This window comes from Squalius cephalus (genome assembly GCF_949319135.1).
Source record: "Squalius cephalus genome assembly, chromosome: 20".
Taxonomy (NCBI): Eukaryota; Metazoa; Chordata; class Actinopteri; order Cypriniformes; family Leuciscidae; genus Squalius; species Squalius cephalus.
The window spans coordinates 33331751-33353360 of NC_137141.1; the positions used below are offsets into that span (position 1 = coordinate 33331751).

The 21610-nt window shown below is 35.7% G+C and overlaps 1 protein-coding gene across 3 annotated transcripts in view; it reads right to left on the reverse strand.

Moving 5' to 3' along the window:
* sntg2 (syntrophin, gamma 2) overlaps positions 1–21610 on the reverse strand; it is an 80403-nt gene that overhangs the window by 56348 nt on the left and 2445 nt on the right. The window lies entirely within an intron of this gene.

The following is a 21610-nucleotide window of genomic DNA, read 5'->3' on the forward strand; positions in this document are numbered from 1 at the left end:
AATTTTTGATATCTGAAAATGGCTTTCTTACTAGTAACAATCACATTCATGATATCAGAAATTAACATTGTCACTAGTGAAAATTGAATTATTGATATCAAAAATAAAGGTTTTTACTAGTAAGAATTGTATTTCTGATATGTGAAATTGGAATTTCAACTAGTAAGAAAATAATTCTTGATATCAACAACTGATTTTGAATGGCAGCCTATGGTGACATTTCACTAGTGAAAATATAATTACAGATATCAAGAATTATAGCTTTTATAGTTGAAATTCAATTCTTGATATCTAGAATGAGCATTTTAACTAGTAAAAATGTAATTGTTGATATCAAGAATTAGCATTGTTACTAGTGGAAATGTAATTTCTGATATCAAAAATTGCCATTGTTACTAGAATAAATCTAAATCCTGATATCAATAACTATAATTTGAACTAGTGAAAACTGAATTGTTGATATCAAGAATTCAAATCCTGGAAATAAATAAAAGTTAAAACGGCTTGCCATAGTACGTCGCCATTAAGCAACATTAAAAATACTGTATTTTAATTATGCACAATGATCCAAGTCCAAGCGTGTGCAAGAAACTCACTGAAAATCGTCCCCTTTTCAGGTGAACTATTTCCACACAGCACTGAGACTGAGATTAATGTAAAAAAAAATGTTGGGCTTTTATTTTTCTCGTAGTATTTGATTCCACTTTGAGAAGTTGGCACTGTCTCCACTGAAAGATAATGCAACAGAAAAGTCGCCTGTGGATCTTTCAATTACTTTTGAGTTTTCTCTCAGAGAACCGGCACAGGGACTAAATGAGTGTAGAGAGCAGCGTTAATTCACTTAACCCACAAAACAGTCCCTGGAGGAGCTTCCTGTGGCGGAAAAATACTTTTCGCAATGGAATCAATTACAATCTTTATTCATCACGGTTTCTGTGACTTTCACATTGCCAGAGAAATCTGCCATGAGGATCACTTTCTTCCTCAAGGCCACAATAGTGGTAGTCAATGAATCGCCTCCTGATGGTTTTTGAGAAAAACCGAAGTGGAGTGCTAGAAAAATCACTGAGATGAAGGTACGTGTCTTCACTCGTTCTGACACCAGTCTGTCTCTCTCTCACCAGTTTTTCTCCCATCAGCCCTGAAGTCAAACACATACATTACAGAGCAGATAACAGCAGATTCATGAGAGTAAAAGAAAACGTGTTGCTCCCTGTAAAAAAATTATAAAGTCATATGTTTTACCATTACTTAAGCTCATCAAAATAAAGTAACCAATTTTTCAAAACTATAACGATAAAGATATAGTTCTAGAAGTTCACACCACAACTATTTTTCAGCTGTTAAACAATAAAAATCAGAATCCACCCTGATTTGGGTGGTTGATTGTGATTCGACTTTTCTAACTTTAGTTAGTGTGTAATGTTGCTGTTTGAGCATAAACAACATCTGCAAAGTTACGACGCTCAAAGTTCAAAGCAAAGGGAGATATTTGCTTTTACAGAAACTGCTTTTTAAGGACTACAACAAACGGCTGGTAGAGACTACACGACATTCCTCCCGAGTTAGTGACATCACAAACCCTAAATTTACATAAACCCCGCCCCCGGAACATAGATTTATAGATTATCATGACAGAATATGCTAATCAATGACTAGAAGATAACTCCACATCAGCTTCATAAATTCATCAACTAACCATTCAGAAATGTCCTGTTGCTTCTACATGTTGTCACTTCTTCTTGAGTCTCTCCATCATTGTCTGACTCCGGTTTGAACATAAAAGGCTAAAAGTTTTTTGAAATTTTCAGTGCATGTGTGTGTGAGGTAATCGAAGATGCTAACACACACAAGCTCTTGAAGCGTGAGCTAAGAATTTGAATTGTGAATTGTGACCAAGTATTTGAAGGTTGAGCAGCGAGCTCATTGGCTACTGATACAGCAGGAACCAATCAGCTGTGCCCTATAGAGATTGATGTGATTGCAAGCAGATTGAGTTAAAGGGTTAGTTCACCCAAAACTGAAAATTCTGTCAGTAATTACTCATCCTCATGTTGTTCCAACCCCGTAAGACTTTCGTTCATCTTCACAACATGAATTAAGATATTTGTGAGTAAATCTGAGAGCTGTCTCACTCCTCCATAGGCTTCTAGGTAATCGATATCTCCCATCCCAGAAAAGTTAGTAAAGACATCGTTAAAATAGACCAAAATAGTAACAGCGCAGCGTTTCTGGGTTGCACATCAGAACGGAGGCTCACTATTGGCCAACGCTGGTCATGTGTGTCATGTGTGTGATGCTGGCCAATAGTGAGCCTCCGTTCTGACGAACAATCCAGAAGCGCTGCGCTGTTACACTACGTGAACTCACTCAGAGAAACACAGAAGAAAATTAATAGTTCAATAAAGTCATTATTTTTGTGCACAAAAAGTATTCTCGTCGCTTGAAAAACTTAAGGTTGAGTCACTGTAGTCACTTGGACTATTTTAACGATTTTAACTTTTCTGGGATGACAGATATCGATTACATAGAAGCCTATGGAGGAGTGAGACAGCTCTCAGATTTAATCAAAAATATCTTAATTTGTGTTCTGAAGATGAACGAAAGTCTTACGGGGTTGGAACAACATGAGGGAGAGTAATTACTGACAGAGTTTTCATTTTTGGTGAACTAACCCTTTAAGGACCCATCAACCTGCGCCATCTAGAGTTTCATGACAGAACATCATAGTTATCGTTATTGGTGTAATAACAGCAGTTATCGTTAACAGCAGTTTTGCAAAAATTGCAGGATTATAATACATTGTCTACCACTTTGGTAAAAATAAAGAACATTATTCTTGCTTATAGCTAAAATAAGTTAAAACATTACTGATGTTTTCAGTATGTGAACCATCACAGGCTTTGGAGTGACAAAAAATGACTGCGTGATATTTCAGATATTAGAGAAAATGAAGCCCATTGAAGTCCTCTATACTCTGCATGTGTTTGTTGGTCCTGTGACGACGACTTTGGTTCTGACAGACCCACCGACCGTCTCTCTGTACTGGCCTAGTTCTCTCTCTGGCACCTACACCGATTCTCCCTTCCCTGGAGACACCGGGATGTAGGTCAAGTGAGTCTCCCGTTAGCTCTACAGGGAGAGGATAATTAATCAAAGTTTGGAGTAAGAGACTGAGTCCTCCCTGCCACTGCACGCGCTCAAGCTTCAGGAAAGGTGAGTTACTTTGCTATTTATACACAGGTACATGGGAATGCCTCAATGTCTCTGGAGAAATCAAGGCCACAACTGCGGTAGTCACGGCTTGATGGTTTGGTAGGAGACTGAAATCCAGATTTGGCCGAAGGATCTGGCAGAGAGTCACCTCTGCATGATGGCCCTCGAGGGCCACTGGGAAAAATACAGTTTCTCCAACCAAAATTCATAAAAAAATCCCCAACATTAACACCTTGCACGGGCAAACAGCACTCACACTTCCTTCAGCAAATGCAAACATGACCAATATAGATTTTTTTTTTTTTTTTTTTTGCTGATGGTCGATGCCGATATCACTGTTAAAAGCAGAGTGGCTGATGGCCAATTTATATATAAAGCTGATGTATATACACTATTTAATTTAAAGATAGTAAAAAGACATGCAAAACAACAGCTGAAATGAAATTAATATTGATTTGACATAATTTGTACTAAATTAGAAATAATTTGATACATTAACATGAAAAAAAATCTTTATAAAAGATAACGTAAATTAAACATTGGCATTGGAAGATGGCAGCTTCTTGATTATGTAATCCAATTAAAGAATTTTTCACAAATAAAGAAATTGTTAAAACATATATACAGAGTCCGTTTTTATGCAGACTATTCAAAGGATCCCACAGCTGGATTCGCCAAAGTTTGCAAGGTTTATGAAATTACACACACACACACACACACACACACACACACACACACACACACACGCACACACACAAACAAACAGACTATTCAAAGGATCTCACAGCTAGATTCTCCAAAGTTTGCAAGGTTTATGAAATTACACACTCACTCACACACACACACACACATATATATGGTATATATGGTATATATACACTGGTATATATACACACATACTTAGGCGCTGACATTCTCATCACTGTCAAAATAAAAGTCCTATGCGCTGTTAGAATAAAAGTCAGATTTTCGACATATATTGGCCAAAGAGAAAAACTTAAAGTGCCGATGCGATAATAAAAACATGCTGAATATCTGCCATGGCGATGTATCAGTCAACCACTACTTTTCACAATTCATTTTGTTTCAAGAAAAAGTGCCAAAACAAATGAGACTATGGCAGTGAAATACTCCCTAGCACGATATAATATGAATAAATTTGACATCAATAAGAAGACTACACTGAAGATGCATTTTAATATTTTGCCTGCATGTTTTCTACACCGAAGGCCATCTGGAATCAGGAATAACCCAGGAGAAATGCATAGTTGTTTGAAATCAGTGATCAAGTACAGACTTGCTTTTGTAACTTCTAGAATAATTCCCACAGAAAGCTACTGGGACTGGCTGTATAGTATATAGCATGCAATGATATTAATGAGATTCTGTGGTACAGTATGCTGTGTGTGTGTGTGTGTGTATATATGTATATATATATATATATATATATATATATATATATATATATATATAAGTGGCGTGTGTGAGCGACAAAGAAACATGGAGAAAATATAGAGTTGGACGCTTCCCAAACAAGACAAGGAGGAACTTTAAAGGGTGTGATTTCTGTCAAACTTTTAAAAGCAGAGTTTTCAAAATTCAGAAAAACTCTACAAACTGTGTCCAACCGTCTGAAGATGTTTTTCACATCCAGTGCACCATTTAAGAAGAAAGCAATAAGCCATAAAAAAGATGCCATGTGTTGCTGTGATAAAAAGCTTTTATAAAATTGCATAAAAACGTAATAAAAGAGACATAATCACACATTCTAGCAACACTATTTTGAATGTATCTCAACAAATCAGTTTTACAAAACTTGAGACGTGTTATTGGCAGGGTGTGAATTACGGAGGCGTTTAAAACCACCCAAATTAAGTCAAAAGGTTGGGGGTCTCAAGAAAGTTATTCTTTGTTTCATATTATTGTTTCACTGGGTTTCAAAAGTTTTGGTAATGATAAATGTTTACCAGTTACGGCATGATTTTTGACGCCAAAAAGATGCTAAAAACCAGGCTTAACTTAAGTCTTAAGGACGCATTCAATTGATCAAAAGTGACTAAAGACTTTGACACTGTTACAAACAATTTAAATTTTAACCTTCTGTTCATTGAATAAATATAAAAACAAACAAATGTATCACAAATTTCCATAAAAATACTAAGCAGCAAAACTGTTTTCAACATTGATAATAATGCTGAAAAAAAATCATCATATTAGAATGATTTCTGAAGGATCATGTGACACTGAAGACTGGGGTAATGATGCTGAAAATTCAGCTTAGATCACAGGAATAAATTACAATATAAAGTATATTCACATAGAAAACAGTCATTTTCAATGGTAATAATATTTCATATTTTTACTGTATTTTTGATCAAATAAATGCAGCATTGATAACAAGAAGAGACTTCTTTCAAAAACATTAATAAATCTTACAAACCCTATATTTTTGAATGTAGGTTTTAGTGTAGAGACAAATCAAGAAAATAGCACAAAAAATAGCTAAGTGGTACCAAAATACAATTAATATTACCTTTACATTTAGCAGACATTTGAACTTTTTTAAATTACTTTTCTTTCTTTTTATTTTATGAACTTGTTGGATGCGAAACAAAAGACTTTTGAAGATTATCAAAAGAACAATTTCCACATGGTTACTTAACATAAATACATTTTCATAGAATTTCAAACAAGAATAACTCTTGTATTGTGATGCATACCATCAGCACAGTCCAGAATTACTCATAGCATGATATAAGATTTTAGTCATGCCGCCCACCCCATCTACTCCTGTCTGAAAATGACCTTATCAAGTGACAAAACTACATTTGTTGGATCTGTGATTTTGAATGCCTTTAAGGTCAATTATCTGCTTCAAACGATGATTACTTTTAAGTGTTTGCCGTTGTAATTGTGAAATATTGCCTCTAATTTGAATTCACTACAAAGGCGGACGAGAGCGCCACTGGACAGCTTCAATCAAGATAATAATTAGAAGAAGAATGAAGGTCAACTGCTGTCTGGAGATCAGATCACAGCCGATAATGTTCCACCGCTCCAGGGCTGGAACGCAGACACACGGATATTGTCTTTTCCCCAGACAACAGGACGGGCATAGTAGTCGATATAGACGCTTTTGGGCAGAAGATTTCAAGCCTGTACCTCTTGCAATCGTAAAAGCATTTGAAAGGGAAATATCTGAGTTGAATGAGCTGCACAACCATTACAGTGCATGCAAAAATTATTTTCTCACTCAGTATTTTTGCCATTTTGCAGCACAAATATCTAAACTTTTTAAATCAAGATACATTTACTTGAGAAGCAAAATGTAATTTTTTGAGCATCGACCTGAAAATGAAATTTCCAACTTATACTGTCATAATTCTTGAATGCTTTGGAGCACAGACTTTAGTTTTTATTCTCTTTTTAAAGATGACACTTGGCAGAATATTGCTGAAGTGAAAAAGTAATAAAAAAGTGAAACTAAAAAAAGTTATAGAAGTTTAAATTAATTATTATGAAAAATGCACAAAAATACTCTTTATAATTTCTTTATATGATATATATATTTTCCAAAACATGTTCTACTCTAAAATTGTGGGGGAAAAAAATTAATCAAAAGTTGTGTTCCAAATTTGAGGTTGATATCTCAAAAAATGCGCTTTTAATAATTCATTACATTTATATAGCGCTTTTCTCAGCACTCAAAGCACTTTACATAGAAGGGGAATCTCCTCAACCTCCACCAGTGTACAGCATCACCTGGATGATGCGACGGCAGCCAGAACGCCCACCACACACCAGCTTACTGGTGGAGGAGAGACAGAGTGATGAAGCCAATCAGTATATGGGGATGATTAGGAGGCCATGATTGACAGAGGTGTAAGACTGGAAGAGAGGGCTACTCTCTGAGAAAACAAAGGAAATTAACATTTGAACTCTCTTGCTATATTACCATCCCCATTCGAGACACAATCACACTTGAGTTGATCACCTCCCAATTTACACATCTTTCCCTTCACCCATCCCTACCTGAATTCACCCAAACATCTATATGGTTTAATATGAACAATTATCATACAGTATTATACATATTTGGTATCATTTGAAATGTCTCAGTGCGACTGGTACAAAGGTCTCATTCCCACAGAAGTAAACCAAAAAGGTAATAACGTGTGGAGAGTTTAGAGATATCTTGTCTTGAGATCTTGAGATATCAACCTCTGTCCCCAGTAAGTCTGGGATGGTGATTAATGCAAATTCCCACTGTGAGCTAATGTTTACATTTGAAAAGAGGTTTCTGCCTTGGTCTGAGTATTTAGGGAGATTTGTAGCTCAAATTAGCCCGTGATGCTGAGACAAGAGTGGCCGAGACTCTCAGCATCATGTATTTTCTGATGTCAGGTTCACATCTTTTCTCTTTATTCCAGAGCATTTGATGTTTTGTATTTATTATCTTAGAACTGATTATGAAATTGGCATGATACATTTACCTGACATAATAAATTGTTACATTTGATTTTATTCCGATTGACTCTGAAATTGTTTTCCCAAGTAGATTAAACGGATTTGTATGTTCCTGCAAGGTTTGCATTAGATTAGTGACGACTAATATTTGGAACTAATTCAAGTGTAGACAAGAAGTGAATTTCCGTTTAGAACAGTAAATGTTGCTTGACCAACCTAAATCTGGGTGTGTCTTACCTTTAAAGGAACACTCCACCGTTTTTTCATATTAAACTATGTTATTCCCTTAACTAAGACGAGTTGATACATACCTCTCTCGTCTCAGTGCGTGCACTCAATCGCTCTGGCGCACGGCGACACTTTGATAGCACTTAGCTTAGCCCAGTTCATTCAATAGAGACGAAGTTAGAAGCGACCAAACACCTCCACGTTTTCCCTACTTAAATACAGTTACACGAGTAGTTACACGACCAAGTGTGGTGACACAAAATAAAACGTGGCGCTTTTCTAAGCGGGTAAAAAGGATAACTATAATGTATGGCGGAATAGCACTTTGGAGCACTTTGACTCGGCGCAGTAAAAAGTCACGCCTGAAAAATCCTCTCCCCCTCTCCCTCTCACTTCTGTCATTAAAACCAACGTGACTTTTTACTGCGCCGAGTCGAAGTGCTCCCGAGTCCCAAGTGCAATTCCGCCATACATTATAGTTATCCTTTTTACCCGCTTAGAAAAGCGCCACGTTTTATTTTGTGTCACCACACTTGGTCGTGTAACTACTCGTGTAACTGTATTTAAATAGGGAAAACGTGGAGGTGTTTGGTCGAATGAACTGGGCTAAGCTAAGTGCTATCAAAGTGTCGCCGCGCCAGAGCGATTGAGTGCGCGCACTGAGACGAGAGAGGTATGTATCAACTCGTCTTAGTTAAGGGAATAACATAGTTTAATATGAAAAAACAGTGGAGTGTTCCTTTAATTTAATGTTACTTTAGATAAGTGTACGTGGGAAACCACGGCATGGCCAATCCAAAGCTATTATAAGAGAGTAATGTTTGTCGGCTTATGTCTGTAGTAGTGGCCATACCTCTACTGAAGTAAAAGTTACTTTAAATTGAAGTCTATAAAAATAATGGGGGCTATACCAAAGTATCTTTGATTGTGTAAGCGTAAATGCGACCATCTCAGGTATATTGCATTTACCTCTGTTTAGTGACCAAAACTGACGAGATTGTGATCGTGAGACCCGCGTTAAACAGAAGACGTGAGGACCTCTGAGCGACATAGCTCCCTAATCTGGAGCTGGTAAAATATAAGTAAAGAGTTAATTAGTTAAAAAGAATAATCAAACATTCGCTCACTTTTAATGATGCTCAGATATCATTAAAACCTTTTAAAACCATTAAAACCCGAGTCAGATGAAATAACGAATGTAATAGTAATACATATGATAAAATGTATTTCATTTAATCTTGTTGTGTTGCGTAAAAGGAAAGATAGTGACGTGCAAAAACCTTCCCCGCCATTGGTCTGATATACGGGCTTACAGAGGCCACTGGGCAAATTTGGCCAGGATGCCAGGGTTACACCCCTACTCTTTCGAAAGACATCCTGGGATTTTTAATGACCACAGAGAGTCAGGACTCGGTTTAACGTCTCATCCGAAGGACGGTGCTCTTTGACATTAAAGTGTCCCCGTCACTACACTGGGGCATTAAGACCCACACACACCACCCCCTACTGGCCTCACTAACACCTCTTCTAGCAGCAACCTGGTTTTCCCAGGAGGTCTCCCATCCAGGTACTAAGCAGGCTCAACCCTGCTTAGCTTCAGTGGGAGACCAGTCTTGGGCTACAGGGTGATATGCCTGCTGGCTTTTTAGTAAAGGCCCGTTCACAACAAGGACGATAACTAGAAAGAAAACAATAAAGATCATTCTCAATATTAAAGAATAACCACACACCACAGCTATAAAATCTAACAGCACAGAGAAACAATATTGATGGAATCACATTCAGAATGATTTTATCCAGCTGATGAATGATAAAAATACTGACAGCCAATCAGAATCCACCCTGCTTTAAAGAGCTCAAGCATTTAAAGTGGCAGATGAAAAAAAAAAGGACAATATCGTCCAAAGTTATCTTTATAGTTATCTTTATAGTTATCGTTGTTGGTGTGAACGGGCCTTAACATTTAGTTTGGCCGCAGTACCAAAAGTTTCCACTAGATGAAATTTGTCTCCCATTCATTTCCAATGTGCTCAGTTTTGACCGCGAACAATACAAATGTGACTATTTTTTTCAGGACCATATAACATTTTCAGATCATGTCCATAATTGTGTGTGTGTGTGTGTGTGTGTGTGTGTGTGTGTGTGTGTGTGTGTGTGTGTGTGTGTGTGTGTGTGTGTGTGTGTGTGTGTGTGTGTGTGTGTGTGTGTCAAAATCTTTACCAAGTTTCATACCATTCATGCCATTAAAAAAAAAAACAATTATGGTAAAAAATGACAGAAGAGCACCAGAGGGTTAAATATTTCTCGCCCAAGGCATACGCAGAATAAAGGGGCGGGGCCTGGTTGAGTTAGTTAGTAGTGTGTTGAAAGTGGCGGTTATGGTAAGGGGTGAGACATTTCCCAAACACACTCGAAGCGCTCGACCAATTGGTCCAGCTCGACCTTCAATTTAAGCACTTCAACACAATGAATTTCTTCAGTAATCCACAGCAATTTTTGTCTATTGCATTTACAACTGTAATTGTCATGTATTCACAGAATCAGTGAATTAAAAAAAAGAAATCCTGCATTGCATTCCATTATTATCCCATGTACATTATAATCTCATATTTCATTCAATACTGTAAAGTATTGATCAAAATTTAAGATGAGCAACATTCTAAAATAACGTTGTAGAACATTCCAGGTCGGTCACTGGTTACATTAGAAAGCAGCCGCTATCTAGGCTTTGGATCAGTGCTAATAACAGGACAAATCAACTGTCTGGCTCATCTAGCATTGGCAGGTTGTCTTCCAGGAGGAAGTGACAGGGTTGAGGTGACAGGATTAAACCTGAAGACTTGGAGATAATCTGCCAATCACAAAGGGATTTTATGATACAAATAAAAATTTTGCCTTTAGAGGTACAACAGCTTGTCACTGGGGCAGTATCCTTAAAAGGACATCTTTGTACCTTTATTACTACTAAAAGGTGCATATTAGTACCTTAGAGTATTAAGGTATTAAGGTACTATGAACCTTTTTGTGGTAAAAAGGTACAAAGATGTCCTTTTAAGGAGTGACAAGTTGTTGTACCTCTAAAGGTAAAATTTTTATACCTTTTTATTTTGTGTAAGTGTTCTTGATGTACTGCAGCTCGGTTTGATTTTCTAATTCTACCCTTCGACCTTTATAGCTCTCCTCAATCAGGAACTAAACAGGGGTGCGTTTCCCCTAAGCATTGTTTGCCAACTATGTTTGCAAGTTCCGTCATTATCAGCATAGTTCAATGAGTCTGTGTTTCCCGAAAACATCGTTCCAACGAACATTCGCAAACAGCATCGCAGAGTTGTGTAGTTGGAACAACAGATCTCGACCTGTGGTTAGAAGAAGAGTTACAAGTTTGCATGACATGTGGACTCAATAAATCCTCATCTTGAGTAAAATAAGCAAGCTGACATTCAGTACAACCTGTGTCTTTAATTTAGAATACTTATAAAAATGTCATTTACATGTTTTAGTTTGTCAAGAGATTTAAAGCACCGTTTTTGAAGACTGTGCATGTGTGAACGTGCTCTAGTGCGTAAGAACGAGCCTATGATTGAATCTGGAAATAAAGCAAAATAACTGAGAAAAATTTGCGACAGTACGGTTTCGGGAAACAGTCGTGACTAGCTAGTTGATTTCTTCAACGATGCATCGTACTATAGTAGTGAAGCAGCGAGTTACGCCGTTTAACGGGAAACACAACCCAGAGCGTTACTGACAGACTGGGAAGAGACGAGCTGCAACAATGGAGAATATGAGGAAAATAATGTTTTTTGAACATTCAAGCAAAAAAACTATTCTAGTAGGGCCCAAAAACAAAATCAACACTGTAAAAGGGCATGATAATCAAACAAGAGTTACATTTTTCTTTGCATCTTGATTAAGGAATGTTTAGATATTTGTACTGAAAAACAAGACAAAAATACTAACAAGGGCTGTCCTGACTGTTCAGATATCGAAGACGTGCGATTCACAGAGTTGAGGTTGAAGCGAGCGCCACAGACGTTCAGATGATCTAGAAAGTGGCAGCGGACGACACACAGATCAATCAAATGACCCTGATGGCCACCGTGAAGCTGCAGGCTGGAATAAACTCAATAGATTCTCATCGCATCGGCAGGGAATCTCAACCCCGCCGTTGAAGACCTTATTACCGTATCAGCCAGAAATCTTTCGAGCAGAATCTGAGCAGAAGAGTGACGCTGGGTGATCCATTATCATTATTTACTCTTCTCAACATCAACTACAGCAGCACAGCGAGTTAACCCGGAGAAAACAGCATTTGCAACACATTTAACCCTATACTGTATCATATTTGATACATGAATGTCTAAAAATGATCAACATGATCTGAAAAATCTGTTGCACACAAACTACTACATGCCGTCTGTCGTCTGATTGATAGTTTAGACTTGTTTAGCAAATAAAAGGCCTTTGATTGTACAAATGCGTCTTTTTGATGTGAAATCTTTACTGATTTTTATCGTCCATAAAAGAATAACTTTTATATTGTTAGCAATATTTCAAGATGAACACTTACTGGACTGAACTTTATTATCCATACATCATTTTTTAGAAAAATCACAAGTCTGATTTACATTTTGATTACTTTTTGTCCATATAAATCAGCATCTGCACCAAATTGCATATTTTTGCTCACACTATAAATAGAGACAAAAAAAGTCTGGTGCATCAAATATGATACTTAACAAAAACACATATGTAACTATGATTTAAGATTATTTATGATCTAACATTTATTATTATTATCAATGTTGAATCATGCTGCTTCAGTTTGAGGTAAGCTATATATATAAATATAAATATATACATTATTTAAAATATATATATATTATTTAAAATATATATATTTAGCAAGGATGCGTTAAATTGATCAAAGGGACAGTAAAGGCATTTAAATTGTTTAAAAAGATTTCTATTTCAAATAAATGCTTTACTTTTTATCTTTCTATTAATCAAAGAATCCAAAAAAATTACCAGGGTTTCCACAAAAATATTAAGTATGCAGAAATGGTTTTCAACATTGATAAAAATAAGAACCATTATTAATAATTGAGCACCAATAATAACTGATAATAACTGAGCACAAAATCAGCAACACAACATTTCTGAAGGATCATGTGACACTGAAGAGTGGAGTAATGATGCTGAAAATTCAGCTTTGATCACAGGAATAAATTACATTTTAACATTAACATAGAAAATAGCTATTTTAAAATGATAATAATATTTCACAATACTACTGTTTTTTACTGTATGTTTGATCAAATAGCAGCCTTGGTGAACTTACTGTAAGAGACTTCTTTCAAAAACATTTTAAAATCTTAATGTTTCCAAACTTTTGCTGTAAAAGTTCCAAACCAGTGTCTGTATTAAGTCAAACACTTGTGCATGATGACAAGAGAACTAACAAGACAACTAATATAATCCATGCACTGCTAGTCAAAAGTTTGGACAGACTCACAGTGTTAATTATGACTATTTTCTACATTTATGTGAAAATAAATATGGCGATAGCAACAGCAAGGTCGTGGGTTCAAATCCCAGGAAAAATGTGTACTGATATAAATCCACATTTCAAGTCACTTTAGATTTAATCATCAGTCAAATGCATAAATAAACTATTTATAAGACTTTATTTAATTCCCTGCAATTTCAATTAGACCTCCAAAGAATGTTTTTTTCACTTTTTCATCTTTTTTGTCCATTAAACTCGCTTACAAAGCCTATCAAATACCTCAACTCTTATAGCCAATGGCATCTGTTTCAGTCTATTCAGACTCAACTATGGTCATTCGTCCTTGTGAAGTGTGTCTCATCAGTCGGCAAAACCTAAAGCAAAACGCTTTCATTAAAAGACCCTGAAGATGAACTATAACTATAAAATCATCTGAGTGTTTCACAAGTTTCATGTTTCAGTGAGGACAGTAAGAGTTTCACTTATTAAATGAGTAAACCTTTATCAATCAATTTCAAAAAGATGCCAAGAAAACATTTACTTTTAAATACACTACCATTCAAAAGTTTGGGATTAGTAAGATTTTTAATGTTTTTGAAAGTCTCTTCTGCTCAAAACTGTGGAATATTATTATAAATTAAAATAACTATTTTCTATGTGAATATATTGTAAAATGTAATTTATTCCTGTGATCAAAGCTGAATGTTCAGCATCATTACTCCAGTCTTCAGTGTCACATGATCACTATCACAGTTCATAGAAATCATTCTAATATGATGATTTGATGATCAAGAAACATTTATGATTATTATTGTCACGGTCGTATTAGTCACGGAATACATAAAGACAGGGAATATGTAGAATAATCTTTAGGGCCCTATTTTAACGATCTGAAACGCAAGTATCAAACGCGAAACGCAAGTAACTTTGTGGGCGGATCTCGGAAATCTAAAATGTGTTGGTCTGAAGTCGCTTCATTACTCATAGGTGTGGTTTGGGCGTAACGTGAAATAAACCAATCAGAGCGACATCTCACATTCCCTTTAAGAGCAGGCGCGCTTGTTCCATGGCGGATCGCTATTATAACGGCGGATTTGCCAGACGCACGCCAGGAGCGGTTCACAGCCGAGGAGACCGACGTTCTCGTCAGGGCCGTAAAACACAGAGAAGTGACATTGGGGATGGAGAAACACACCCAAATTAGCTTCGGTTAAACAGGCGTATGATAATTTGGGTAAATGTGCAAGCTAGATTTATGCCTATTTTTTCACATCTTCATGGACACCACAATGATTTCCCTCGTGTGGAATATTTTTCCTTGTAATTATGTATGGTTTGCAAAAATGTGAACTGCTGTGTCTGTGTAGATGAGAGAAGCAAAGTGTGTGTGTGTTGTGCACACGCTACATTATGGCCAAGCATGCGCCCTTAAAATAGCATCTGAATAACGCGCCACTGACTTTAGACGAGGATTTTCCTGGTCTGTGGCGGAATTGTTTTCTGAAACTGCAAAATAGCACCAGGGAACGTTTGCGCCGGAACACGCCTCCTCTTCTCACTGAACCGCCCCCGGGAGCACAAGTTCATTCCCTAATTTACCGACGTGCGTCTGTGGAGGGAAAAGTCCGCTGTGCGTCGGGTGCAAAATAGGAATGATACATGCGTCAGTGTACAAAGTCAATTGCACTGGGCCAATGTTGGAAACAGTTTTTGCTACTTAGCCCTCTGGTGCTCTTCGGTCACTTTTGACTGAAAAATTTTACGTTTTGTTTTTTTAGAATTGTTTACTTGATCGGAATGGTACGAAACTTGGTAAAGGCTTTGGCACTTGCTATGTGAACACAAAAATGTTAAATGGTCCTGCTCGTGGTCAAAATAAAATTTTTTGAGATATCAACCTCAAATTTGGAACTCAGGCTGTTTAAATATATGGCTTTGATTTTCTCATATTTTTAGAGTAACACATGTTTTGGAAAATGTATATTTCATGTACAATTTAATCATATTAAAATGTAATAATTTATTTTTCGTAATAATAAACTTAAACTTATATATATATAAACGTTTTAAAAGAACAATCAGCAATAATTGTCGAATAAGTATGTCAAATAAAAGTATACATCACTTTAAAAGAAAAGAAAATCTTACTAACCTAAACCTTTGAAAAGTATAGTATTACTCTCACTCAAATATGTTTTTGGCCACACAGTGAAGCAAAATTGACAGAATCCTCTTCAGCTTAAGTGTAACATCTCAGTATTTTGACACTGCTGGGAACAAAGACTTTGCTTTGTATTCTAACCCTTTGTGTTTTTATGTAAATCCTCACAGCCCACACACAGTATGGAAAAACATAATTCTGTGCACCCAATGCTTCAGCACAGTAAGTATTATCAGTAAAGGTCAAAGCCAATTTCAGCATGGAACTCAATATTTCATATGACCAGTTCTGCATCAATAACTAACTAATGAAAGCCGAGTAATTAATAAAACGCACCTTCTTGATTATCTCACAATCAGCGATCACAGCATCCTCACTTTTCTTTTCCCAAAAAATGGCAATCATCAAACTCAGTGGAGAATGAAGAAACATTTAGGTGAGGTAAGTTTCCAAATATGAAATGGAGCTCATTAAAATTCATACCTGTCGTGAATCATAATGGAAATGAAAAGGCAAGGCTGGGTTCGGTGACAAAGATGTGGTGGATAAGAGCTGTCTTTTTACAGGGTGAGTAAACATTTCAGGACAGTATTAATAGATTGGTTCAAGAATAATGGCTGATCATTTAAAAGCCAAACATGTATTACGGCTTGTGTTCATGTCAAAGACAGAGATATTAAACGCTGATTCGCAGATAAAGACGACACCCAACAGGTCACACGCAGTTTTATATTAAGGTTGACTAATTGCCCAGCTGTGACTCTGTTACAATCTGTCATGTCATGCTGGAAGTAAATCACCGGCCCCAGGGACCGATCGCGATAGATTTGTGTTTCAGCAGAGCCGAAAATGGCGAAACGCTGTGCATCAAATTCATTATGTTCAGAATATAATTATTAGTAGTGCTTGTGAAACCAAATATTAACCCTGTAAAGCCTGACATAAGAACAAAATAGCCAGATCAAAATCCTTTTTTTTTTTTTATATATAACCATTTATTGAACCTTTGAACAAAATCACAACAAAAAAAAGTTTGCATATGTGTTTTTGTCGAGTATCATACGTCAGGCTTTTATGGCTCACATAGTATGATAGATGAGAATATGGAGGGAAAAAAACAGCTCAAATTTATTCAGAGACTCAAACTGAGCACAAATATGACATTTGGTGCAGATTTAGTGACAAAAAGTGAGATGAAATTCTGATGCTTGTAATGTAAATCAATGAGATATTAATAACAGTATGGCGGAGACTAACATAAAATGCTTATAATTATCAGTCTTCACTCTATATATTCCAATAATTTCTTAGTAAGATGACATTTAAATGCTTAGTTTTATGATCAAATCTCTGTAAGTTTTAAAACATATAATGCAATGCAGTACAATGATGATTGAGAGATGAACATATAAACCTTCCTCAAAAGCCTGATGATCATATTTGAGTCTCACATTTTACTAAAAAATGATGCATAGATAATCTTGTAAACCTAAGATGCTCCGGTCCAGTAAGTGTTGATCTTGAAATATTACTAACTAAAAATCAGTGCAGATTTCACAGCAAAAATACATGTGAACCACGAGCTTAAGGAAGGCGAGCTTTACTTGCTGAAAAAGTATAAACTATCAATCATACAGCAGAAGGGATGTCATACAGTAGTTTGTGTGTAACAGGTTTGATCATGTTGATCATTTAGGGGCCTTAAAATCTGCGTATCAAATCTGATCCAGTAGGCTTTATAGGGTTAAACTTCCTCAAATCGTGTGTGTTGAGGTGAGGTGTGCTGTTATTTTACGAAGCAATTTTCACCCGAGCTGTATCTAGAGACCAGAAGATCACAGGAGACTCTTTTACACGAGCCGGTCAGTGAAAACACAAAACTCTGTATCAACCGGAGAGCATCTAACTAGCCCTGATAACAACCTGTCATGGCACTTACTGCGACAACACACACAACACATCAGAAACTCACTGACAAACATCACTCTCATTTTTCTTAAAGATGTCAAAACCTGAATTATATTACCATGGTTTATGAATACCAGTAGAGGTCTGCTAGTTGACTAGAAAGCAACCCCACGACTAAACCTGTTAGAGATACAGCTGCAACTATCAGATTACAAAACCCTGAGTCTGGTCCTGCAGATCATGAATAAAAGATTGGTGACTTTTAAGGTTATAACATTTATGTGCCAATCACAGCCTCCGTGAGGCGCACTAGCAAAGTCTCCAAATCCCAAAGACAAGCACACGAGAACTTTCCAGCAGTGTTTCCAGAGACACATGTGTGAGTTGGATCTGAATCAAATCTCTCAAATATAAATAAGAGCCAGATTAGTGGCTCACATGCCCATCTGCACAAGCACATAAGAGACATCATTTGTTTAGGTGGAGGTTGCGGTTACATAGCGATTATGCGAGTTAATCTGAAGTTTACATCTGCTATACATGACTAATTACCTAATGTAAATCATTTTCATTAATTATGAGATATTTTTGATACAATTATGATGCTTCCGGATTTGCAAAGTCTGCAGTTTTAGCTCATGGTTTTATGTTTTTGACTTGTTTTTGACTTTTGATTCTGTTTTGATACTGCATAATAAATAACAGTAAAAATATGCATACATATTTCAAAGTTTGATGATTTGACAGAATACTACTATTATATTGTAAGTAAATAACAGTAAAAAAAAATGCTTACAAATAGCATGCTTTGTCAAACTATCAAGCCTTGCAAAACAGCATGCATGCATATTTTTACTGTTATTTACATATTTATAATATGTATGCATATAACTAAATAACAGTAAAAACATGCATATGTATGCATATTTTTGCATACTCCTATAATACGCAGTATATTGTAAGTATAGTGTGCTTTGTCAAACCTAGTGTAATCAGGATCCAATAGCAGAATGTTTAATTAATATAATAACAAAAGAAATCAAACACGGGAACCAGAAAACCAGGGAAACAGAACTAAGCACAACAACAATACAAACTCGACAAACAACACAGAAAGACTGGGGTATATTACACAAGGTAACAAGGGCTGTAAGTGATTAGTTGCTGAGGAGACTAACAAGAGTATTTATGGAAAATAACAAGGCAAGCAATGGAAACAAAGGAAACAGGAACTAAATACACAAAGTCAAACAACAAAAACAATGAGAACAAAACTATACCACAAAATAAGAGTCCAAAACAAAACAGGGGAACATGAGACAGTAATCATGACACTTTGCAATATGAATCCATATTTTTACGACTATTTACTTATATAATATGCAATAAGTAATAGTATGTATTGTCAAACCTAACAATATTACTTGTTGCATATTATACAGTATAAGTAAAATAACAGTAAAAATATGCATACATATTGCAAGGTTTGATGGTTTGACAAAGCATACTATTACTTATATGGCATATATTATATTAAAAACAGTGAGAAAATGCATACATAGTCAAACTTTACAAAAAGTATGCATATTTTTCTGTTATATATTTATAATAATATGCAATATAAGTAATCTAATGCTATGCCAAACCTTGCAATATTACTTATATTGCATTTTGTATTTAAATACAGTAAAAATATGTTTTGTTTTGTCAAACCTTGCAATATGTATGCATATTTTACTGTTACTTACAATAATAATAATAATAATAATAATACACAATATAAGTAATAGTATGCTTTGTCAAACCTTGTGATATATATTGCATATTATATAAATAAATAACAGTACAAATATGCATGCATAGTATGTTTTGTCAAACTTTGCATGCAATATGTATGCATATTATGTTATTCACTTATAATATGCAATATGAGTAATGGTATGCTTTGTCAAACCTTACAATATTACTTATGTTGCATATTACTGTATATAAGTATTATAAAAGTAAAAAACTGTAAAATAAATGCATACATAGTATGTTTTGTCAAACCTTGCAATATGTATGCGTATTTTTGCTGCTATTTACTTAATAATATGTAATAATAAGTAAATAACAATATGCATACATGCTATATGTCCAGGTTTGATGGTTTGACAAAGCATACTGTTACTTATATTTATAATATGTAATATAAGTAAAATGTATATTACAAGGTTTGATGGTTTGACTTTAAGCATACTATTATCGCATACTATAAGTAAAAGTAAAAATATGCATATATTTTAGTTTTGTATATATATACACAATTATTCATCTTTATATGTATTTACATCATTCCCTTTAACGGGCAAGTGAATCAGCAGGAAAATTGTTTCATTAGAAAATGGGTAAAACACAAAGTAAAAGCAGCACAGCATTGTGTGCATTCACATTATACAAGCAACCCTCTAAAGATTAAAATATTACAATACCAATGATGCTTTTGGGTTCTGCTTACTCACTAGTTATGAGCATGACAGTTTGTAATCATTGCAGATTGTTATATTGACATTTACATGAAAGCAAGCTGAAAATCCATAACATAAGTAGGCTAACCAAGACCTGTGCTTTATAGAGTAAGTACAGTTTGAGTTTGGAGCAAGTTTGCATTGGTCATCTGGCTGTCTTTGTCATGAATACTCATCTTTCACTCAAGTCTCGCTTTATCACATGACCACAGTTTCCATCTGAGAGATTAAAGATCAGATCAAAGGTGAAGCCTAAAAGCCTCTGAGATACAAACGCTGCTGCTACTGAACACAATAATCATCATAATAAGAGCAGAAATAACTGCTTTAGTGCTGTGTTTCTCAATGAAGTAACATCATTCTGCTCTCCTGCCTTTGACTCTCTCTCTCTGAGCAGATATCAGACGAATGATTTCACTGTACTGGATGAAGCTCAAGAACACATTTATTAGGAAAAATCTGTATTGATTTCTGTTCTTACTGACATCCAATCTCTTTCACAGAGCCTCTCTGCCTTTTTTTGTGGGGTAACTCTCGTCAAAACCTAAAGCAGTGAGCCAGCGTTTACTGATACCTCTGAAAATCCCTCCAATCTGATAAAGGTCCCGCAGTGCAACTGGCAAGACTCCATTTACCAATTAAGAAGAACATGCCCACCACAAATGCGCAGCACCAGACAGAACGTGTTAAAACAAATAAAGCAGCAATCAGCTTTGGCTGAGCAAATCCTGGGAGAGGGCATCTCCGAACACCTCAGGAACAGTGCGAATGAAGCCACTCCACACTGTCACACATCATTATCTCCACAAAGAGGAATACAGCAAACGGGAACAATAGCACAAAAACTCATTCTGCCTTGAGATTACACTGTCACCTCAAATCTGCTTTGATTTCTTCTATCAATTATGCAACATTTCCTGCATGGTTGTATTGTTATTTTTTTAATCACCAATGCTGAAGCAATAATGAGATTTTTTTACATTACTTTCCAGTTATTTTAAATTATATTTTAATAGCTCGTTATCTCGCCCTCTTTCTCCCACACCTCATTTATATTAAAAACCTAATTATTATACTCTGCTATGAACTCACTTTGCACCTTATTTATTTTAGTGCAGAAATGCCAATATATTCCCAAAACAACAACGACAACATGACCAGGAAAAGTCTATACGTCTAAAAGTCACACTGTAAATCTGAGAGCTCAGAAATGTTAGGGTTGTCGTCCAAATACAAAATGATTGGCTGTCTTCAGATCTGCAAAGCACCATTTTAAAATGCACAAGATATCAACTCAAAATGTATTTAACATAAAACAACTGCACATCTCACACCTGTCAGTTTAATAAGTCACATTTGATGCGTAATGCAACTGCGTACAATAATATTTCACCACATAAGAACCTGAAATGTCATTCTCAACCATTTTTTCAAATATGACAAAAAAGTGCCACTCAAAATAAAATAAAACTGACTCAAATCCAATAATAGTTTCTCTCTTTTTTACTGATATAATAGGAGCATCTGAAGAAATATCATGTGTAATCTCTCTGCAATATAATTCATTACTCACAACAAATACTACCATGAGATTGTGTTGGATTTCACAGCACATCT